General features: G+C 37.3%; 1 pseudogene across 1 annotated transcript; it reads right to left on the reverse strand.

The window, feature by feature from the left end:
- Positions 1 to 21995: 21995 nt before the first annotated feature.
- On the reverse strand, positions 21996 to 23481 carry LOC308433370 (ornithine decarboxylase-like; annotated as a pseudogene). Its single transcript has 2 exons — positions 22614 to 23481; positions 21996 to 22521 (listed from the first exon to the last, which is right to left on the reverse strand). The product of its transcript is annotated as an ornithine decarboxylase-like (transcript).
- Positions 23482 to 25441: the final 1960 nt, after the last annotated feature.

Raw genomic sequence — 25441 nt, forward strand, 5'->3', positions numbered from 1 at the left:
TTGTTGGGCAAGTCTGGCTACCTGACTTCAATCCCTGGAATCTACACAAATGTAGAAGAGAACCCACTCCTCAAAGTTGTCCTCTGATTTCACATATACCTCCACAGACCCTGAACATTATTAATAAATGAAAATTAGAAACAAAAATTACTGGTTAAAGAGCAGCAATTTGCCTCTTAGACTCTTTAGGCCCAGATAAAAATCACAACTTTCTGTTCTTTGGCAGGCAACTACTAAAAGTCAAAGAAATGTTTAAGCTGATGAGAATATCAAAAGTCTTTGAGGAGATGGGCTAGCTGCCAGGGATTGGGATAGTGGTTGCTGTTCTGGCCACTTCCAGGAGGAAGTGGAGATATTTGCTGTTAAAAATGACCCAAACTTTGCATTTATACATTTGAATCTTCACCTGCTGCTAGCTGAAAATGTTTGGCCTGGTGAAAAATACAACTCCTAAATAAAATACAGAGTTTCAATTCAGGCATCAATGAGGGAACACAGTTAGAATTGGGAATGAATCTGTATGCCAATGGTGTTTAACGGAGAATATCAACAAGGAAGTCTCATAAATGGGCCAGAGGAATTTCAGACTTGTTATAAATATCTATTCTAAGCTAGACTTTGGCATCTGTGAAAGCCACAGAATGATAACAACTCTCTTTAACCCTTGTCATGTTACTAAAATTTTGATTTAAAAAAATTTCCTGCTATGCTACATTCTCACTGATGGCTTGGAGAATGTCTACTCTAAGGCACAGTCATTGTGAGCTCAGGTTAAAAGGAAGGCCACCATCCTGGAATTGTACCATCTAAGCTATTATGAGCACTGGAGCAAGGGAGTAAAACCTGAACAATGGCATGTCTTTATAGTGATCAGAACTAGGAAGTTTAAAAGAACCACAAAATGTGGGTGGGAAGAATAGAATATACTATAAGGGATGAGCACTATGTCTGTGGTAATTCTACAGCTATAATTGTGGAGGGTGGTTAAAATTCTACTTAGTGTATGTGTGTGACAGAGGACAATTGGGGGGAGGGGCTTGGTTCTCTCCTTCTATGTGAGTCTCATGGACTGAACTCAGGTCCTGAGGCTTGATAGCAAGCACATTTATCTGTCCAGCCACTTTTCCATCCCAAATTGCTTTTATGGGTTGAGATATTTATTTTGTTTCGATTTGTTTTAAAAACAGGTCTTGGAGCCTTTATTAACCTGATTCTCACAATATAGATAAGTCTGACATTGAACCATGAGCCTACAGATGTCTGCCTGTGTCAGCCTCCTGAGTGTTAGAATTAAAGATATGCAATAGTATGACCTTCAAGCTTTTGGAGGTTTATATATTTATATTTGTTTCTTATAGGCCACTTAATGCCTGACCATGGAATATTGCTTCATATAGTCATAAAGTTATGCATTCATATTCAAGATGGGAATCCAAAGACTGCTTTCAGTATGCTGGTAACCTTGGCTGTGGCTCCCTCTGTCCTCAGCACAAGAGTGTTTAATACAGTCATTCTCTTATTACATCACTCAGTTGTTCTCTCTTCTGCTTCCCTCTATTACACATAACTCTTGAGATTGTATTCAAAATGGATAATCCAGACTATTGTTGCTAGTTTAAGGATCAAGTAATTAGATTCCTAATTTCATCTCTTATCTTAATTATCCTTTGCCATATAATGTAACATACTCATAGGTTCTAGAAATCCAGATAGGAATCCTAATTTTCCTGCCTGCTTCAGTAAAACATTTGTGTTTATATACTTGCTAGTAATACTTATTATGTTATACAATGACTTTGATATAAAATTCATATTTTAAATATTACAAGAATTATAGCTTATTGTTAGTTCATGGGAATAATAATTATAATACAATGCAATTCTCTTTTTGTTTTACAGACAAGGAAGGAGAAAAATTATCTCAGCAATATATTACCAGAAGCATTTTTAGTGTTAGTTTTTAGAATAGTATGTTCTGGGTTTTGTTATCCTTTTCTGTAATTGCCTTTATTGAAAAAAAATTTCTTGCTCCTATTAATGCCTTTAGAAGTAAAAAACTATAAGGTAAAATGGTTATAGAAAACAGAATAATGTTGGTATTGTTGGGCCAAATAAAGCTGTTGTGTTGACTAAAACTGGCAGAAAAAAAATACTAAGGAGTATTAAGTATAATGAGCTTTTTTTAACTTTTACATATAACCGTGTAGAAAACATGACTTATATATACTTGGAATAAAGACTAGACAGAAAGATAAAGTACTCTACCCCTTCAGAATCATATTTTTTAGGCATGAATATAGAACTAGCTACATTTGGTAGATCTAGAGAAGTATGTCATAAGTAAGATGTGTGTGTTGTACCAGGACAAGAGGAAAAATGAAAACATGATGAGGCAATACCGTCAAATTCATTAATGACAAGAAACACAAGGTAACTTTATCAAAAAAATTATTCTTCTTTTCTCAATAAAATCTGCATAACCTCATGACCCTTTTATATGACCATGTTTTAGAAAAAAAGATAATTATAGTAGACACTGCTGGCTGCTTACCACTTCATGTTTGTGTTTATGAACCCAGTAACTGTTGGCTTTTCATAATAGCCCATGATAGCAGTATGCACAATAAAATATTACCTGTCCAGTGTTCTATGATTATGAATGTCCAAAGAGGATGTGACAGTGATCTGCCTATGACATCAGTCACCTCATTGATTATCTATCACCTGTGGAACTTGCTGGCTTGGGAGTTGTCCCTTTTTTTCCCTTACAGCTCCAAATATATCTACCCCCAAAGCTTGGAGGCTGGGAAAGAGAATAGCAGCCCCAAACTGAGAAGGACCATGTATGTAATGACTATTCCTGATTGTCAACTTGACTATTTCTGAATAAAGTACAATCCAGAATTGGTAAGCTCACTTGTGATCCAGATCTTAAGTTTCTGCCCTGGAATTTGGCTTGGAGATCTTGAGGCATAATGGCCATGAAAAGCTTAGGCCCAGGCAAGGTCGTACATGCATTAATCCCTGGAGACTGAGGCAAGAAGATCTCTAAATCCAAGGTCAGCCTGGGACAAAGCAAGTCCTAGATCCAGGCGTGGTAGTACACACCCTTAATCCTGGGTCACACCTTCTGCTGGAGGTCAACATAAGGACTTTGGGAGAAGGAAGATTCACTCTTTAACTGCTTTCACTTACTTGCCAGTACATCTGTTGGAACCTGCTTGTATAGAAGACCAGCTGAAACAACTAGCCTCGTGGGACTTAGCAACTACTAGATTTTCTAGGACTTCCCATCCACAGCTGCCCATTGTTGGGTTAGTTGGACTACTGACTGTAAATCATTACAATAAATTCCCTTAATACATAGAGACATCCCTAAGTTCTGTTACTGTAGGGAACCCTGACTAATACATACAGTTTTCAATCAAAAGCATAAAAGGAATTGTGCTCCCCTGCTTGAAACTTCAGACAAGTTCTAAAGAAATGTCCAAGGAACAGCTCTGAACACTGTCATTTGATGGGAAATTAGACATGTGGCCTTTCATGTTTGTCACTTCTCTCCCTGCTCCCGCTATTTTTTCCTGTCAGGTATGGAGATGGAAGGCATCTGGTTTCTATCTTATGGCTAGGACGAATAGGTCATCATATTGAGGATGCTTGTCTAGGAGGATGGAAGTGACCCATACCCTTGTATCTACCCAAACCCATCCCATCCATGCGATCGATATTTTCAGCTTGTAAGGGAAAAAGAACCGTCAACTTTTAGTTTGCAGTGTTTCATTTATAATGGCCATTCTCTGACCTTCTCATTTGATAATAATTTATAGCTTAGGCCTCAAGCAGAAAATGGGCATCTGGTTACGATCCTACTTGGATCAGATGTTTTCAAGCACCTCACATAATAACATATTTGTATTTACTGATTGTTCAAACAGAAATAGCCACCATTCATAAATAGTATATCAGTATAGAGAGTGATACTTTAAGCTGAGTTTTACCTCTTCAGAGGTGTTGAGAGGTTTCAGGAGCCCTGTGCTTGATTTCTGGCTCATCATGGCTCTGCCTTATGCTTTTCCAGGTAGATCACTTCTCAACTCTTGAGAATAAGTTAGTAACTAATTTAAAAATTCTTGAATTGGAAATAAAAATTTCATCTTGCTTTTATCTGATTTCAGCTCTTGTTTAATGTATCTGGAATAATTGTTTGTTTGCACTATAGAATTTCAGAATTACAGAATTTCAATGTCCTCCCATGAGAAATCTTCTCACAGGATCATAGTTCTCGGAGTATCATGTGTGTGTGTGACAGAAGACAGATGAGAAAGGTATGAAATTGCTGAGCCTCGTGTCTTTATCCACTTAGTGCTTGTCTTGGTTACTGTTTGTTTTTTCATCTTTGTGCTTCTAGGATTTAATGACGTGTTAACCTCTTTCATGGTCATTCGCATAGTCTTCTGTTAGCCCAGATGCACTTACTGTTCAGCCTTTAAGTTAATTTTCCCTGAGAGTTATACTGCTTGTCAACTTTAGGAACATGCTTAGATCTCTTTTTTTTTAAAAAAGAAATATATGTAGTTTCTGTCTTTCACTGATAAATATTTTTTCATACTTTAGTCCCTTACTTAGAACTAGTTTCATATTTTTATTTGCTAAATATCATATTAAACTTCCTTATAAAGTTTCGAGGAGCTGCTTGTGCATTGATCACATCTCTAATATATTTTTACTATGATTTGTATTTAATTTATAATTTTTCATAAAGGGAAAATTATGTTCAGAGTTATTGTCCTCACTGCTGGTATGGAAACAGGATGTGAAATCATTAATAGATGTCCTGTATTTAAAGTAAGTAGATCTATGAAGGTCCTCATTTCAAAGGAATACTTCATGGATAGGTCTGTAGATGACTTCACAGTATGTTGGAAGTTCAGGAATTTCATGCCAATGCTATCTTTTACTTTTGAGCCTCCTGCTCAGACTAGAATGGTTGCTTAGTACAACTCTAATGAGCCCTATATATTACTACAATCTTTCAGATAGACAGGGAAAAAGCAGAGTATTATGAAAGTTCAATCTCCACCTCCTTAGTGCTTATTTTGACTTTCTTTGGTCTTATGGGCTCCATCATTATCTGTACTAGACCAGCAGGTCATTCTTCAGTGCCAGGATTCTGAGATAAAAGACCAGGAGATCCAAAAATAGAAGGTATCAGATTATAGAGGACAGAGGGTAGGAAAGTTTATGAGAACAGAAAGTCTTGCACGTCTGTCTTATGCCAAGCATGCTCCTGTTTTCAGAGGAGCTGCATTCCTTTCCTATACATCAGGTTCTCGTTCCCAAGTCTCTGACTCAAAGCTATTGCGGGTTTCAACAAGCACTTTCCTGCTTTTGAGAATGAGCTAAGTTTCCTCCTCATATACCCAGGCCTCTGTGAAAGCCTCATTTGAACAGTCCAACCCTCAACAATTATCTAGATTTCTCTCTTCATTTTCTGGAGGAGTACGCCATTAATGCTGCCCCAACCATTATCACATCTTAGTGTGCTATAATGCTCACCACTGCTAGGGGGCAGGAAGCTCCGTGCTTGTATGCTTTCACTCAGTCATGTTTCACCTGTACTGCAGAAGCTCTCCTGGGATTCTGTCTTCCTGGCTTAGGTGCTGCACAGTGATCTGGGAGAGAACATGGGACCAGGCCTTGGATAGATTTCCAGAAACTTCTACCATAGTTGAACAGATTCAGATTTCCATTTATGTATTGAGTTTCTCTCATTTTGGTAAAATTTAATTATAAACAGCCCTTGTGAACAGTTTTAACTTGTTTTTGTGCTATGTCTCAGCTGCCAATTTCATACATTTCCAAGTTTTATTTTTATGCATATCATAATTCTAAATCGGTTGCCCATAATTAGTAGAACTTCTTCGACTTATAGTATTCAATGTATTTCCATATTAATATACTCTTTTAAAAACATATGCATCATTGGGAAACATACTTCTATGCCATAAGCCATCATAAATTATTTTGGAGAAAATAGAATATATTTATGCCAAACAAAATTATGTATTGTTTTGAAAATTGTTATTATAATGTCTAAAATAGTATAAAGTTGCTTTAGACTATAAGAACAACCATTTTTGATTCTTATTTGTTATTAATTTTACCTTATAAAATTTTGTGTATATAGGATATAATGCTGAATTTTTTACATATGTATAAATCTCTGGATATTATATTGATTGCTAGTTTTGAGTCAACAAAATTCATATAATCATGTGTGAAAGCTTGCAGTATTGAAGTTTTTAAAAAATACTGTAGCCATAAGTCTTTGGGATGAACTTACTATTATATTATTACTTTGAAGGAACCTATGGAAAGACTATATTGTACGTTGTATGGATGTATCAACTGGCAATTAAAAAGCCTATGGCCTGTGGCCTAGGCAGGAAATCAGAAAGGGAAGATCTGGGAGGAGAATGAATTCTGAGATAGAGCTAGGTAGGAGATTTGCCCTGGAAGATGTAAAGAAAGGGAAACATGGCACCTGAGCACAGGTAACCAGCCACATAGCAGAAGTTAGGTTCAAATGATATATAGCCAAGGTATCTGTGAATACATTTCGAGTCTGAGTCTTCTTTCTGAGAACATGGGGCTGGGAAACTGAACTGGCCCTAACTTCAGCAGGAATGAAATATTCTTATAATTCATCTGAATAAATTATAATAAACAAGCTATAAGACATGCTATAGCAAAGGAAATTTATAAATTTCCTTTATAAATTTCTTATAAATTATAAGAAAATTAATATGTTCTGGAATTGGCAGAATGACAATTAGAATGATTAGAAAGAGATGAATAGAACTAGCATTCATCACACCAATATTTGATTAGCTACTTATCATCTCATTGATATTACCAATATCTGACAAGAAGGAACTTGAGGGAAGAAGAGTTTCTTTGGAATTGCAGTTCACATGATGTTCATACTTGCAAGGAAAGCATAGTTGTCAGAGTGGCAGGATTTGGTCACATTGTATTCACAGCCAGGAGGCAGAACAAAGAAGAAGTAGATACAGACTATAAAATCTGTGGCATCCCTACTGGCTGGGATCCAAGTTTTCAAAGACAGAACCTATGGTGGGCCTTCCACATTCAAGTAACAGTGGTGGGTTTGACCTCAATTTATTTTTTATGCAAACAGAGTCCTTCATATTGATTAAGTAAACTTTCTGAAATGGTATTGACCTTGCTACATATATCTGACCAAGTAACTAGTAAATCTGGGGCTAGGGAGAGGGCTCAATGTGTAAAGTGTGTGCTGAGCAGGTATGAGGACATGAATATGGATGTTTAGCTCACACATAAGAAGCCAGACACAACCACATACACCTACAAAACCAGCACTACCACTGGGTGTTAGGGAATGAAATTAGAGAGGCTCCAAAGCTAGTCAGCTTGTTTGCCAAGTCATTGGAATCCAAGTTAACTGAGAACTTCAGAAAATACAGCTCAATAAATAAGATTGAAAACAAGAGATGAAACCACTTGACATTGATATCTTGCCTCTGGGTCTACATATGCACACAGACCCACACAGATCTACACATACACCCTTATCCCCAACATGCATACAATAAACAAACAATGATTTACAAGTAAACATTAAAATTATCCCAAATAAGGGATTGGTTCATGTATATCATTCCAATGCTTATTAAGTTTGAAAACAGCACTACAAAAAGTTGAATTCATTTGACAAGTAGATTATTCTAGAAGGAACTGCAGAAAAACAAAGATGGACTGACAACAACTAATGAATCTTTCCCCAGCCAAGACAGACTAAGAGTAAAGTGCCAAACCAGAGGACCAGGAGCAGAGGACGATTGTAACTATGTATCCAGGTCCTATTTTTTCAGACACAGTTTATGACATTATTTTTAGTTGCAATATGTGTCAAACAATATGACACAATACTTATGAACAATATAATCACAAATTTATGATTTAAGTTATTATTATTATCCTAGGGTATCAAAAAAGATCATCAGGTGATTGTATGACTTCATTCTCATTATAGCTATTTGGTCAAGTGATTTGTCACTTTCAGGATATAAATAAGTAACTTTCAATAGCTATATTGAAACTTTTACATTTATAACTGGAGCATTAAATACTGTCAAGTAGATTAGGGTGACTGCATTTTAAAAATTAATTTTTAATAATACTACATTTCACACTGTGCTTTTCTAAAAATTCTGAGTTATAAGGTATCTAACAGAGTAAAAGGTACAAAAGAGTTCCATAAAATTCTAATATAATACTAAAAATTAGACATATATATAGCATATATGTATGTTTATATATGTGTGTCTATGTGTAGATGCATATGTAAGTATATATCACATTGATGATACAGGAAGAGATAAGCAGAAGAAGGCTGTTGTTGAGATATAGTAATAAATACAGAAGACATGATCTACATTGTCGTGTTTTGAACAAGAAATATGGCCCATAACCTCATGTATTTTAAGCATTTGTTTCCTGTAATTGATAGTGTTTAGTGAGGTTATAGAACATTTAGGGTCCACCCATGTAAAACACATTGGTCCCCTGTTGCCATCGCCATCATGTGCTTTCATAACTGAAGCAGGCAGTGTGGCAGCAGGTGTGTCAACTTTGAGCTATAGTAGGTAAACCTAAGCAGTGGAGTTGGCTGGGTGCTACTCTAGTGCGCATGCACAATGGGGAAAGCCACACCCACAGAGATGGGAAAATACCCTCAGATGACCTGTCTAGCTGTTTTCTGGTGACTTTTCCAAACTTCTGAAATTCTCAGAATTCTATCATTTAGACTCAAAAATCTATCTTTTTTTCTCTGTCCTGATTCATTGTACTGATATTTAGTTGTGTGAATTTCTTGGAATGCTTCCATTACTTAAGAAAGAAAGAAAGAAAGAAAGAAAGAAAGAAAGAAAGAAAGAAAGAAAGAAAGAAAGAAAGAAAGAAAGAAGGAAAAAAAGAAAGAAAGAAAGAAAGAAAGAAAGAAAGAAAGAAAGAAAGAAAGAAAGAAGAAACCCCTCAAAACTTTGGCTATTTACAACCATTCATTTGATGTCTAGTAAGTTTTCAAAGATAATATACTCAAGACTACATTTTTTTTTCCAGATTGTTCCACTTTGCAGACCAAACTATATTCTGGTACCTGCTATGTAAATACTAGCCTTAAACTCCTAGCAATGGTTTGGGCTCTGCCATCCCCAGGGTTTGGGGTGACAGACATATATCAAAACTACAGCGAAGAACACTTTAAATTTTACCCCAGGATTCTACACATCCCAAATAAATTTCTGCTGTTCAATGTCCATGGCTAAGATTTTTAAATACATATATTTGCTTATTTATGGGTCATTTTTTTCGAAGCAAGTTTTGACTGCATAGCCCTGGCTGTCCTTTGTAGTACTAGCTCTTAAGACCATGGCCTTGAACTCAGTGATCTGCCTGCCTCCGACTGCGAGGGCTACGGCTAAAGGCGTGCCCAGATGAATGAAGGCTAAGATGGCTGATATTAATTTATTGTTTTTATCTCTCATTCCTTTCCACCCATCTATATTTCTGCCATCAGAGCTAATGAGCCCAAGATCTGATCACTGATCTTAATGTACAGCTATTGCTCACAGTCATCTCTTTGGGCGCAACCTGCTCTCTAAAAGCTCTCGACTGACCTCGCCATCCTTGTTTTATTTTATTCGGTTATAGTTCAGGGTCTAAAGGACTGGGCAGCTGTGGTACCACACAGCAGCACAGCAGCAGTAAGCAGGCTGGGGCAGGATGATCCTGATTTCCTTCCGTGTTTCCGGTTGTTTGAAAATTTCACACATTATATAATTAATTGGAGCTATTTTCGCTGCCTGTTCTCAGCACCCCTCACAAATCTCTCTCTCCTACTGGAGCGGCTCCCTCCAGCGTCACTCTTTGTTTCACATCTTTTCTTGTGTGTGGCTCTCAAATTGCCTGAGTTTGGTGAAGTTATGTGAGTGGCTATGCCATTGAAGGAAGTGACACTCCTCCCTTTACAGCATTAATTACCAGAAGTCCCTGATGGAAGTAGAGGGCCTCCTGGGTCCTTTCCTGTGGGATTAGATGCTGATTGGTCCAGTTTCATGTAGGTTCTGCAGATAACCATGGCTGCGGCGAGTTACTACTGGAGTACTTAGGCCATGTCCAGACTACATCTTTTTCTGTACTTCTTAACTTTGGCTCTTACATTCTTTAAAACCCTTCTTCCATAATGTCCCTGGAGCCATGGAGATATTGTTAAAACTGTCTCACTTGGGGCTGAGCACTCCACCAACAATTTTTCAGGACCCTTTTACTAGTTTCATTGAAACCAACCCGGATTATAAATTCCAGGTCCATGTTGGTTATTTGGTTAATTCTGATTCAGCCTAAACTCCATAGTCAGGCCCAACCTCAAAATTAAGGAATGGCTGAGGTAGTTTCAAAAACTGAAGAAAGAGAGACAGAGAGAGAGAGAGAGAGAGAGAGAGAGAGAGAGAGAGAGAGAGAGAGAGAGAGAGAGAGAGAGAGAGAGAGAGATCATTAAACATCATGGCGCATGCCTTTCATCTCAGCTCTTGGAAAGCAGAGGCAGGCAGAGTCATGTGAGTTTGAGGCCAGCCTGGTCAACAGAGAAAATTCTAGGCAAGCCAAGGTTACACAGTGAGTGTCTTAAAATCGAAAACAACTAAAGAACAGCAGCATAAATTACCCGACACATGTCTACTTGTGACTGTCCTGGCTTTGGGGTGTCACTAAGGTAGAGACCCAAATCTGGAGAAGTGTTTACTATGCTTAAGTGACTTTTGTTTTAAACTGGATATATTTTATTTACAGTTCACATGTTATCCCCTTTCCTGGTTTTCTCTCCATAAACCCCAAACCCTCCCCCCTCCCCCACTTTTGTTTTCTTGCTCACTATCTTTAGGATTCATCCTGTAGTAGCACTCAGGAGTCCAAAGGTCTGAGGCTAGAGTGCTGAAGCTCCAGAGCCCTTGCTGTCCCTGGGGGTTCTCTTGACACAGGTCATTTGAACTTGACCTTCTTAGAGATCACTATACTGTATTTCATTAGAAATGGAGGGCCCTACACCCTACAACACTAACTGTGGTCTCACCTCATTTATACCCGTCATTTAAATTCAAGGTAGTGATCATTATTTGACATGTAAACATTTACTCCTCACTTGTACCTGCAGACATATGCCGTGTGTGACAGAAGTAGACAGAAGCAAAAGACGATATGGACATGCAAAACCTACCCTGAGACTAGAACTGAGTCTGTTTAGATTATTGCTCTTTCCTTGATGCCTAGAACAGGACCTTACATAAAGCAAATAAACAAACCACAACAAGCTTATTAGGTTCTCATGAACATAGGCATATCTGGGTAAGAGAGCAAAGGTGTATTAAGGGGCAGGCAAGCTCTGTTTCTTACATTCAAATGGCTCGATTTATTAAGCTTTCCTCTGTTATTTTCATTTCAAACTCAAATTTAATCATATCCACACATGATCTTCTGGGTGCCTCCAAAGGGCTTGTGTCACATCTCTAGATCTTCACTCTGTAGAACTAACTCTAGGCACTGGTTGACTCCATTCCCCTGCAACTGTTGTTCTCGGTGATCATCCTATGGCACTGGCATCTCTAATACACCGGAATCTTCTGCTGCAACTAGGCTTCACCAATAGGCTCTCATAGGCTCTCTTCATGGTGTCAAGCCTCAACTCCTTTGCATGACCCCTTCAGTCCTGAGACATCAACTGCAACTGAAGCTGGGCCTTCCCTGTCTTCTCACAGTGCCAAGTCCCATTTGCTCTCCAGGACCCTTTCATACTTTCCAAACTATCTGGGTGATTCTTATACCCAGCATAAGGTAAAGCATAAGATACAACCTTGGCTATTTCGACAACACAACTTCTCTAAGCTCTCAGAGAACACTTTTTAGAAGATTTTATCTCAGTACTGTTGCTGTCTTCTTAATCACTGCTAATTTCTTAGCTCCATCTAACCAACATCAATTTTTCTCAGCAGTGCCTTTTAGTTCTGACTCTAAAACCAGAGCCACATAACCAAAACTGCTGAGTTCTGCTGCCTGAAGGAGCAGAAACATGGCCCCCTTGTTCTACTACACTATCACCAGCTTCCTGTTTCCCAACTTTTTCACTTCCAAAGATTAGATGTTCTGGACCTTGTTCTTCAGATTAACCTTGAACTCAGAGATTGGCATACCTGAAATGCTGGGATTAAAGGTGTGGTCCATCAACCTTGATTTAAGATTTCTCTCAAACTTTTCATTGTACCAGGCTGGCCTTGAACTCAGAAACCTGCTTGCTTCTGTCTCTTGGAATTAAAGGAGTTTACCACTTTGATGGGGCCTGATCATTTCATGGCCACTATGCCTTAAGATCCGGAACAAAAGCCTGTGTCTTTCTAGATTGTAGTCTGGGTTAAAATAATAACCAGGCAATAATAACCCCTAATAGAATGTAACTATTTCTTCTTTAGTGGCAAATGCATAAACAATAAGCTTAGCTGGGAGGGATCTTGTGACAAAGTCACCACTTCCTAAATTTGTTTATCTCCTTGAATACAGGATTCAGCTCCATTATACTTCTTGGTGCCCCTTAATTACTTGAATCATTTTATATTTTCCATTTCTAAGCTTGCCATGCTTGAACAAAACGATCTTTAATGAGGCTCAACCAGAGAATAAAGTCTGTGTTGGACTTTTTTGAGACCTTTGTCAATGCAATTAATATAAATCTCTCTATTTTAGCCTCAGGTAGATTCTTCGGACAAGGGGAAAAAGTGGCCATATTCTTCACCAAAATATCACAAGAATATTATCGTGGCCACATATTAAAATTCTTCTCCTCTGAAGCCTCTAGAGTCAGGCTCCACAGTTTTAATCTCTGTAAGTAAGTAAACAGCAAGTAAGTATTCCATATTCCTTCTAGAATAGCCCATTTAGCCCCACTTACAGCATTTCACTGCTTTCCAAAACCTAGGTCCCCAGATCTACATTCTTCCAAACCAAAGCATGATTAGGTCTAGAACAGGAATACCCCAATCCCTGGGAACAACTTCTTTCCTAGTTAGGGTTTTACTCCTGTGAACAGACATCATGACCAAGGTAACTCTCATAAGGGCAACATTTAATTGGGTTGGCTTACAGGTTCAGGGATTTAGTTCATTATCATTAAGACAGGAGCATGGCAGCATCCAGGCAGGCATGATGCAGAAGGGGCTGAGAGTTCTACATATTCACCTAAAGGTTAATAGACGACTGGCTAACAGAGAGTTACAAAGAGAGTCTTTAAGCCAATAACCACAGTGATACTTTCTCCAATAAGGCCACACCTACTCCTAGTCCATACCTCCAAATAATGCTACTCCCTGGGCCAAGCATGTACAAACCATCACAGTTTTTGTTATTTATTTTTGTTAGTTTTTTTTTGTTTTGTTTTAATTTGTTTTGGTTTGGTTTGGTTTTTTCCATGTTACAGAGATCAACACTTTCTGGTTCTTCTTGGTCTTTGATTTTTATGAGAATTTTCTTAAAAATCTATTTCCTGCCTCATACTCTATCTGGCTTCCATTTGTATTGTGTTTCTACAGAATATCAAATATATAAGAGAAATCATTTGATTTCTACATATTTGTATAGACAAGATAATACTGGATAAGAAATTTTCTATTATTTATAAATGAATTAAAATACACTTAAAGTGTAATATATTACGTAGTGTGTCCTTTTTTTTCAAACAGTCATTTACACCTATTTTTAATGTGTGTGCATGTAACTGTCTTGGTATGTGTTTGTTATAGTATATGGATCAGAAACCAAAAGAACTTGGCTGGACTTTGTAATAAATTATATAATTTGTGCGTAGATTTATAAGAAAACAGATTAATATATGATTATGAAAACACCAAATATCACATGTCACTGATTAAGATATATTTATATCATTAAAACATGGCCATCAGTTTTTATTTATATGCCTAAAGACACAGTATTACTTTAAGAGGTTAAAAATAATTGTACCTGGCATACTTTGGGTCACCATACACTAGAACACAAACACATGGGGGTATGGAGATGTGATTTATAGAAATTGTCTACTAATCTGAGTGGATGAACAGTGTGTTTCAGTCATCAAGGGTTATTAAGCACTGGACTAATCTGAGGATTATTAAAATCTGTTCATTTAAAAATAACAAATAAATGCCAAGTCTCATTAGGGGAGTGGTTATTTGACAATATGGTGTGAAAACCATAAAAAAGCCAATATATTATAATAATCTTTATCCTGGTTCTCTACAACAAAACCCATACAATCTTCAAATATGGTGTAATAGGATTCCAGTAACATCCAATTACCAAGTACACATTGTTGCTGAGTAAAAGAAAACATCTCCAAGTTTACTCATTGCCATGATGAGAGAGAAACTGTTCCTACAGTTCCACCTCTGTCAGTTTCTTGTTAACCAGAAGAGATGTCCTTTTTATATGTATGAGATAGTATGTATATATGGTGGAGAGGACAGTATATTTTTATGGTTAGTGGTATCCTGGTGGTGATACCAAAATTATCTGTAACATGATAACATATTTATTCCCAACAAAATACCATTATATTTTATTTAACAAGTACAGACTATGTTGGAAGTAAAAATATATCAAAATAAGGAGAAAAAGAAGAAAAAATTTAAATTGCCTTATTAGTGAGAATTGAAGACATAATAAAAGAGTATACAATTTTAGTACTTGGAGGGGCATTAAAACCTGTGATCATATAAAAATTATAATCACAATCTTCCAGGAAATACATTATGGGCTATGTGGTGAATTCAATATGCTTCCCCCATAGGGAGTGATACTTAAGCTTGGGTAGGTAGCCTTGTGGGAGGAAGTACTTGTGACACGGTAGCTGATGGGCTTTGAAGGTCTCCTCTTTTACTAAAGCTCTACCCATTGTGGATGGGAGCTTGCTCCAAGCTTCCTGGAGATGCCAGGTGTCTCCTGGTTGCACTAGGAACAAAATGTAGAGCTCTCAGCTCCTTCCCCACTGCCATGTCTGCCTGGACGCTGTCATGCTTCCTGCTGTGACAATAATGGGCTGAACCTCTGAACCTGTTAGCTAGCCTCAATTAAATATTTTCCCTTATTATCAGTGACTGCACATTATGTCTGTTGTTTTGTGACTGGGTTATCTCACTCAGGATGATATTCTCTAGATGCATCTATTTTCTTAAGAATTTCATAAAGTCATTTTTTTTCTGATAGCTGAGTAGTACTCAACTGTGTAAATGTACCACAATTTTTGTATTCATTCATCTACTGAAGGACATCTGGGTTCTTTCCAGCTTCTGGCTATTATAAATAGAGCTCCTATGAACATTGTGGTGCATGTGTCTTTGTTGTATGTTGGAGCTTCTCTGGGGTATATTCCCAGAAATGGAATAACTGAGTCATCAGGTAGTACTATGTCCAGTTTTCTGAGGAATCACCAAACTGATTTCCAGAGTGGTTGTACCAGTTTACAACCCCACCAACAGTCAAGAAGTGTTCCTCTTTCTCCACATCCTCACCAGTATCTGCTGTCATCTGAATTTTTTATCTTGGCCAATCTGACTGGTGTGAGGTGGAAACTCAGGGTTGTTTTGATTTGCATTTCCCTGATGGCTAATGATGTCCAGCACTTCCTTAGATGTTTCTCAGCCATTCCATATTCTTCAACTGAGAACTTTTTGTTTAACTTTGTACCCCATTTTTAATAGGGTTGTTTGATTCTCTGGTGTCTACCCCAGAAAGCTCTGAACACCCCAGAAACAACTCAAAGACTATGTGAAGTTCAAGAAAAAAAAAAAAAAAGAAAGAAAGAAAATGAAAAGCCATTATGCTTAATCTTTTTTTTTTTTTTTGGCTTTGTTTTTTTTAACAACTTTATTTTACAAAACAAAGATAAATGTACAGATTTTAAACATTTTTTGCTTAAAATTATACATTTTTGTCAGTACTTTTTTCAGATTTTAACATAATTTTTATATAAAACTATATGAATATATTTTTTAGTCAGTACTTGATTTTTTTCAAGGTTTGGTTGTATGCCTTGAAAACTTAATAGTTACAATGAGCATAAAGTACATGTAAAACAAAATGTAACATGGAAATAGTTAAAGTTTTCTTGTTTTGTAAATATTTTTTTTTGTTTTGTTTTGTTTTGTTTTCTTTATTTCTTGGACTTCATACAGTCTGTGAATTGTTTCTGGGGGAGTGCAAGCCTCTGGGGTTAGCATCCCACTATCAGTGACTGCATATTATGTCTGTTCTTTTGTGTGCTTAATCTTTACACATCAAGAAAACGGAATAATTCCAGGTTACATCTTGTTTTACATATACTTGTGCTCATTGTAACTAATAAGATCTTAATGCTCACTATCAAACCTTTAAAAAAACCAAGTACTGACAAAAATGTATTCATATACTTTTCTGCAAAAATGCTAAAATCTGTACATTTATCTTTGTTTTTTAAAATAAAGTTGTTCAATTAAAAAAAAAACAAAACAAAACAAAATAAGAGTTGCCATCACTGGCATCGAGAGAAGTCCTTGGTCTTGTGAAGTCTTGTTTTTCCAGTGCAGGAAAATGCCAGGTTGATGAGGTAGGATTGGATTGATGGGTGGGAGTGAGATTATCTTTATAGAAGCAGGGGAAAGGGGAAGGGGTCATGGGAGGGGGTAAAGGGAATAACATTTGAAATGTAAATACATAAAGTGGCCAATAAAAAACAAAAAAACAAAAAGAGTTGCCTTGGTCATGGTTTCTCTTCATAGCAATGGAAACTCTAAGACAGGCTATAACTTTTATTTGCAGAGGCAGCTAAGATTATCACTATGATGTGAAAAGGTACATTACATGTTTCTTCTAATATCGAAATATTTCATATAAATTTTATAAAATGTTATTAACTATACTCATTTATAACCTTAGTTTTATTTGAAATGGCTTTCTATGTATACTTAGAATCATATCAGTGAGTTAAAATTACAAAAGTAACAAAGGAACAATATTCAAGAAGCAAATATGTATCTGAACTTAAAGAGTACATTGTATATATGCACCTGTTCATGAAGAAAAACATGCCTAACTTCACTCTTTCCTGGTGGCTGATGACCAACAATTTCAACTGCACACATTTAAGGTCATACTCCTTTCCGCTTCAGCCCTCCCCACACCTTCTCAATGAACAAAATGTCTGAAGCTTTATTTGATGAACAATGTTCAACAGGAAGAGACTGAACAATCTCCTGCTTTGACACAGAAATTTGCCTTTGAGATTATTTTATCTGCTAAATCTCTGAGCTAAGTGAAACAATAATGTAAATCCTGGATAAATACCGTACATCCTTGACACTTTTTTTATTTAGACAAAGGAAAACTAAGATAGTAATACAATAAATGATGTGAATAACTTCCCATTATATAACTCTATTACAGGTGGAAAGAAAAATAACCTGTAGTGCTTAATACTAGATTAATAACACTCTGTTTCATGTCAATTATATCATTCCCAAGTTCCTCAGTTCACATTTAATAACTGATTAATTTAATATTATTAATGTCCATCTCAGTTCATTACATGAAGTTTCTACTTATAAACATTGTTCAAAAATGATCTTGCATAAATAGAGATAAAATGTGCCAGGAACAATACACTTTTAAAAAATTTACTATGCATATTAACTATTGGTAAAAGACTGAATTTTTATCAACTTTAAGATAGTGATGAAATGTTTTATAAGCAGTGTATTTTCCTCTTCATAAACATGTGCTCATCAAAATGTAAAAGAGCTTTGTATTTTGCAAACAAATGCTCAAGTATGGCCACATTTGGAAAACATTGAAGCTGATTTTTGGAAAATTGACAGAGTCCAGACTTCTTTTGAGCTTCCTTAAAGCCTTTGTAAAGAAGACTTTCACTCTGAGATTTCTTGTGTGAACTTGTGAACTTGGGCCAATCCTCTCCTAACACCTCTGTAGGTATTATTGTCCTATCGTGTCATTCATACCTAGTCAGATTAATGTCATTGAGAATTGTTCCCCTTCATTAAACAACAACATTGAGATGAGAAAGAAAGGAGGAAAAAAAAAAAAAAAAAAAACACCACAAGAAATTGAGAATAAAAGCCAAACACATGAAATAAATGATCTTTTGTTCTAAAGTTAGGGCAGTGTTTTATGAGAAAGTACATTTCTGTATAAGTACAGGTGAATGTCTTTATTGAATTTAAGTCTGTCTGCTTGTAAGTTTCATAAAATTCTGAAAATCATTCCAATCAAACAAAGTACAGAGACATTGCTCTTTTGCTTCCTAGGGCTTTAAATTTTTGATGAATTTATTACAATTGAAGGAGGTTAGGGGAATAAAATTTGTAAAGGAGGAAGTTAAAGTATCTTTATTTGCAGACAATATGATAGTATACATAAGTGATCCCGAAAATTTGATCAGGAAACTGCTGCAACTGGTGTATACTTTCAATACCTGGATCGAAACTTATAAATATAAGCCCTCTGATAGGCAGCATGGCAAATGGGTCAAGAAAGAAATCAGAGAAACAACATCCTACAGTAGCCATAAATAATATAATATCTTAAGGTATCTCAAACCAAGCAACCAAAGGACTTGTCTAATAAAAATCTTGCAACATTAAAATATATATATATATATATGTGTGTGTTTTTTATATTATTTTTTATTTTATTTTTAGTGGATATTTTATTTATTTACATTTAAAATGTTATCCCCTTTCCAAGTTTCCCCTCTGGAAATACCCTATCCCATCCCCCCTACCTCTGCTTCTATGAGGATGTTCCCCCTCCCACTTACCTATTCCCACCTGTCGGGCCTAACATTCTCCTATATTAGGATGTCAAGCCTTCACAGGTCTAAGGACCTCTCCTCCCACTGATGTCCAACAAGGCAATCTTCTGCTACATAAGTGTCTGGAGCCATGGGTCATTTTATGTATACCTTTTGGTTGGGGATTTAGTCCCTAGGAACTCTGGAAGTTGGTTGGTTGATATTGTTGTTCTTCCTATGGGAGTGAAAATCTCTTCATATCCTCCAGTCCTTTCTCTAAATCTTCATTGAGGACCCTGATAATTGGCTGCAAGCATTCTCTTCAGTATTGGTCAGGCTCTGGCAGAGCCTTTCAGAAGACAGCTCTATTAGGCTCCTGTCAGCATGCACTTCTTGACATCAGCAATAGTGTCTGAGTTTAGTGTCTGTCTATGGGATAGATCCCTAGGTGGAGCATTCTCTGGATGACTTTTCCATCAGTCTCTGATCCATACTTGTCTCCTTTAAATAGGAGCAATTCTTGGTTAAAATATTGTAGATGAGTGGGTGGTCCCATCCTCTAACCTAGGGTCTTGCCTAACCTCTGGATCTGGTCTCTGCAGGTTCTCCGTCCCCTTTGTTGAGCATTTCAGCTAATCTTTTTCCCTTATTTACTGGGAGCCTCTTGCTTTTCTGGCATCTGGGACCTGCTGATGGCTACCCATTCTCAGTTTCCATTCTCCATTGCTACTTACCTCTGTTCAAATTCCTGACCCTCTGTAAATCTTCCCCATTTCCTCCCATACCTTCCCCTACCTTTCTCCACTCCCCCTCTCCCTCCTTTTTTTTCCAAAGTTCCTCCTAGTCTTTACCTCCCATGAATATTTTGTTTTCCCTTCTAAGAGGGCCTGGTCTTCCTTCTTCTTGAGCTTCATGTAGTCTGTGAATTGTAACAAGGGTATTCTGAGCTTTTGGGCAAAAATCCACGTGTTTGTGAGTGCATACCATGTGTGTTCTTTTGTGACTGTTTACCTCAATCAGGATGATATTTTCTAGTTCTATCAATTTGCCTAAAAATTTCACTAAGTTCTTGTTTTTAATAGCTGAGTAGTAGTCCATTGTATAAATGTACCACATTTTCTGTATCTGTTCCTCTGTTGAAGGACATATAAGTTCTTTCCAGCTTCTGAGTATTATAAATAAGGTTGCTATGAACATAGTAGAACACATGTCCTTCTTATATGTTGGATATGTTGGAGCATAATTTGGGTATATACCCAGGAGTTACAGTGTAGCTGGATCCTCAGTTAGTTCTATGTTCAGTTTTCTGAGAAACCACCAGACTGATTTCCAGAGTAGTTGTACCAGCCTAAATTCCCAAGAATAATGCAATGCAAGAGTGTTCCTCTTCCTCAACATTCTTGCCAGCATCTGCTGTCACTTGAGTTATTGATGTTAGTTATTCTGACTGGTATGAGGTGAAATCTCAGTGTTCTTTTGATTTTTATTTCCCTGATGACTAAGGATGTTGAACATTTTGTAGGTGCTTCTCATACATTTGAGATTCCTTGGTTGATAATTCTCTATTTACCTCTGTACTTTACTTTTTTAAAAGATTTATTACATCTAAGTACACTGTAGCTGTCCTCAGACACACCAGAAGAGGGCATCAGATCTTATTTCAGATGGTTGTGAGCCACCATGTTGTTGCTGGGATTTAACTCAGGACCTCTGGAAGATCCGTCAGTGCTCTTAACCATTGTGCCATCTCTCCAGCCCTGTACTTTAGTTTTTAACGAGGTTATTTAATTCTCTGGATCTAACATCTTGACTTTTTGTATATATTGGATATTAGCCCTCTATCAGATGTAGGATTGATAAAGATATTTTCCTAATCTGTTGATTGCCATTTTGTGATATTGATAGTGTCCTTTGCCTTATAAAAACTTTACAATTTTATGAGGTTCCATTTGTCGATTTTTGATCTTAGAGCACAAGCCATTGGTGTTCTGTTCAGGAAGCTTTTCCCTGTGCCATGTGTTTTCATCTCCACGTTCTCTTCTATTAGTTTGAATGTATGTTTTTTTTTTTTTTTTTTTTTTTTTTTTTTTTTTTTTTGTGGAGATCTTTGATCCTCTTGGACTTGAGTTTTGTACAAGGAGATCAGAATGGATTGATTTGCATTCTTCTACATGCTGACCTCCAGTTGGTCACAATTTGTTGAAAATGCTATCTTTTTCCCACTAGATGGTTTACCTTTTTTGTCAAAAATCAAGTGACCATAGGTGTGTGGATTCATTTCTGGGTCTTCAATTCTATTTCATTGATCTACCTGTCTGTATCTGTACCAATACCATGCAGTTTTAAACTTTTTTCTTTGTAATACAGCTTGAGATTGGGGTTGGCAATTTCCCCAGAAGTTCTTTTTTTTTTTTTTTTTTGTGAATAGTTTTCAATATCCTGAGTTTTTTTATGATTCAAAATGAATTTGCAAATTGCTCTTTCCAACTCTATGAATAACTGAATTGGAATTGTGATGGGGATTGCATTGGATCTGTTGATTGCTCTTGCCATGATGGGCATTTTTACTATATTAATCCTGCCAGTCCATGAGCATGAGAGATCTTTCCTTCTTCTTCAATTTCTCTCTTCAGAGACTTGAAGTTCTTGTCATACAGATCTTTTACTTATTTTTGTTAGAGTCACAACAAGATATTTTATGTTATTTGTGACTATTGTGAAGGGTGAGGGTTCCCTAATTTTTTTTTCTTTCAAGATAGTGTATTTTCAAATGGGTCACTACATAAGCTTTTGGCCCATTCTGCCAATGTAACAACTTATGATTGCTCAGGAGCTGAGGGCACTCACTCATTAGTATCATGTTTGAAAAGTGGATAAAAATCCATATGAAATACCAACGTTTCCATAGGAACACAGTAAGTGTGACCCCTACTTCTTAGCCTGCCACACTGCATTGGTACCAAACCTACTCTTACAAAGACATTCCAAACTATCAGTAATTAAGTTAAATGGTTCCCCCAAATGCCTTAATTCGAGCTAAGCTTTCGGGTAAGAGCTACAAGAATGGCCTCTACACACTGATACTAGCAGAAGCACAGGCTGCAGGGTGATGGCCCATCCCGCTCTCCTGGGCACAAGACATGGGCAGAGTGCCAAAATCCTGCTCCTCCACTTCCGGTGGGAAGCCATGGCTCTGGATCTGCTTCATGAGTTGCCACATTGGCGGTGACATTCACATAGTAGATGTTTGGCCTCTGGGACCCATTGAAAGTAGAAGCAGCAGCAACAGTGTCTGCACCAACACACATCCAACCATGAACATGTATTTCAGGCAGTTACAATGTTCGACAATCGGATCAAGGCCATCATATGTTGGTCTCCAGATGCTGGATGAATAATAATTCTCAGATCTCCTGGGTCTCTTCTGCAGCAGGGCGTGCACATGTGCAAGACCATAAAGAATGCAGTAAAATGATCCATACACTCCATCATCCACATAATGCATGAAGGTTTGACTCATCTTCATCTTCAGAACCAGGCTGCTCCTCTTCCACAGTTTTTTTTGTTTGTTTTGTTTTCTTTGTCGTTTTTGTTTTCTGTTTGTTTTTTGGTTTTGGGGGTTTTTTTGTTTTTTTTTTTTGTTTTTTTGTTTTATTTTGTTTTTTTGTTTTTTGGCAGTGATATTTACTCGACATAGTATCTGCCTGGCTCAGCTATGATTCTTACTCCAGAGTCTGATGGACAGTACTTGTCCAGAGCTAGGTTGATTACACTGATGATATCTTCAAATTTAAGCTTAGTATCTTCAGATCCAGGAGAGCCACCATCAATACCAAGAAGATACATGCTGAAACCAACTTCTGTTCCCATGTGAAAGACGCAAAGCATCTGACACTGCCTCCACGAAGGTCTCAGGGTCAGCACACCCACTGCCCACAAGGAAGCTGACACCAATTACATCAACATTTAGCTCTTTTTCCCATTCCAAGAGAAGCCTGCTGGTTTCCAGTGTGGCACCAAGCTTAACACTGAGGCAGTAAACTGCTTTGGAATCATCAGTGCCAATCCACAAACCCAACTTGGCCTTTGGATGTGCTCTGAAGACTTTCATCAATTCAATTCATTTCACTGTCAAAAGTCATCATCTGGACTCCATTACTGCCAGAATATTCGATCTGAGACACGTGTTTCCAAGGATTCGCGTAGATAACACTCTTTGGAGGCACCTCAAGTCCCTGCCCCAACTGTATGGCAGTCTTGCTTGCACAGTCAAATCCTGTCCCGGTGGCAGCTAGGGTGCTCAGTATGGCTCTGCTGTCATTACACTTGACTGCGTAAAAGGGTGTAACTCGGGGAAGAGCATTTAGCCACCTCAGATGCTACTTTAGAATGTCTCCAAGGTCTGCAACATAGAGAGCATCCTCATCGTCAGAGGAAGAAACTTCATTGATTTTTTTCTTTTTTTTTTTCTTTTTTTTTTGGTCCAGAATGTCCTTAGCAGTAAAGCTTTCACTGAAGATATGGCAGTAACACTCTTCCTTAGTAAAGCTGCTCATGGTTCTCTGATGTACCTACGGGAAACTTAGAGATGGAATTAAATTATCGCCAGCTCTCACAAGGACAACTTATCCAAGAACTCTGAATGCTGTCTCCTCCACGTGGTGGAAACACTCACAGGGCAGGGATGCTGCCGGCCAGACTTGGAGGACCGCCCGGTCATCAGCCTGCCGCTGCCACCCAGGCGACCTCTTAGAATCTGCCACACACTCCAACCTGAGGGGGCACAGAGCTGCTGGCTGAGGGCTGCTGGCCACGGCTGCAGGGACTGACCCGTTTCCTAATTTCTTTCTCAGCCTGTTTATCATTTGAGTAGATGAGGCTACTGAGTTGTTTGACTTAATTTTGTATCCAGCCATTTTGCTGAAGTTGTTTGTCAGCTCTATGAGGTCTCTGGTTGAATTTTGGGGGGCACTTAAGTATACTATATCATCTACAAATAAGGGTATTTTGAGTTTTTCCTATCCAATTTGTATCCCTTTGACCTAACTGCTCTGGCTAGGACTTCCATTACTATATTGAATAGGTTGGCAGACAGTGGGCCTTGTCTAGTCCCAGATTTTTGTGGAATTGCTTTAAATTTCTCTCCATTTAGTTTGATTCTGGCTACTAACTTTCTGTATATTGTTTTTACTCTTTAGGTATGGGCCTTGAATTCCTGATCTTTCCAAAACTTTTAACATGGAGTGTTGAGTTTTCTCAAATGCTTTCTCATCATCTAATGAGATGATCACGTGTTTTTTTTCCACTGAGTTTGTTTATATGGTGGATTACATTGATGGATTTCTGTATATTGAACCATCCCTCCATTCCTGGGATGGAGCCTACTTGATCATGTTGGATGATCATTTTGAGGTGATCTTGCATTCTCTTTGTGAGAATTTTAAGGAGTATTTTTACATTGATATTCATAATGAAAATTGGTCTGAAGTTTTTTTTTTCTCTTTGGGGTTTTTGTGTGGTTTAGGTATGAGTGTAATTGTGACTTCATAGAATGAATTGGGTAGTGTTCTTTTTTTTTTTTTTTATTTAGTGGGATAGTTTGACAAGTATTGGTATCAGGTCTTCTTTGAAGGTCTAATATAACTTTGCACTAAATCTATCTAGTCTTGTGGATTTTTTTTTTATTAGAAGACTTTTAATGACAGTTTCCTTTTCTTTAGGGGCTATGTGACTGTTTAGATGGTTTATCTGATCCAAAATTAACTTCGGTATGTGGTATCTGCTTAGAAAATTGTTCATTTCATCCATATTTTTCAATTTTGTTGAATATAAGCTTTAGTAGTAGGATCTGATGATTTTTTCAATTTCATTGTTTTCTGTTATCTCCCCTTTCATTTCTGATTTTCTTAATTAGGATGTCATCTATGTGCCCTCTGATAAGTCTGGGTAAGCGTTTATCTGTTTTGTTGATTTTCTCAAAGAACCTGCTCCTTGTTTTGTTGATTCTTTGTATAGGCCTTCTTGTTTCTACTTGGTTGATTTCAGCTCTGAATTTGATTATTTCCTGCCATCTACTCCTCTTGGGTGAACTTGCTTCTTTTTGTTTTAGAGCTTTCAGCTATGCTGTCAGGCTGCTAGTGGCTGCTCTCTCTGGTTTCATTTTGGAGGCTAATGAAGGATAAAGGTAAACAACAATCTACCCAACAAATGCTTTGATGTAAAATGGTATTCTGCCTTCAAGATATGCTAGGGCAATGGTGGCACAAAACTTGTGGGAGTGATGAACCAATATTTGATTTGACTAAAGGCCCACTCCAAGGGATGACACCCATACCACCCTGCTTGGGTGACCAACACCTGAGAACACACACACACACACACACACACACACACACACACACACACAAATACACCCATGGTCACAAAAAGTATAAATAAAAATGTAGCCATAAGATGACTCCTAATATCATTCTGATATACTCATAGATCAGTGTCTTGCTCAGTCATCATTATGGA

This window comes from Micromys minutus (genome assembly GCF_963924665.1).
Source record: "Micromys minutus genome assembly, chromosome: 19".
In the NCBI taxonomy this organism is placed as follows: domain Eukaryota; kingdom Metazoa; phylum Chordata; class Mammalia; order Rodentia; family Muridae; genus Micromys; species Micromys minutus.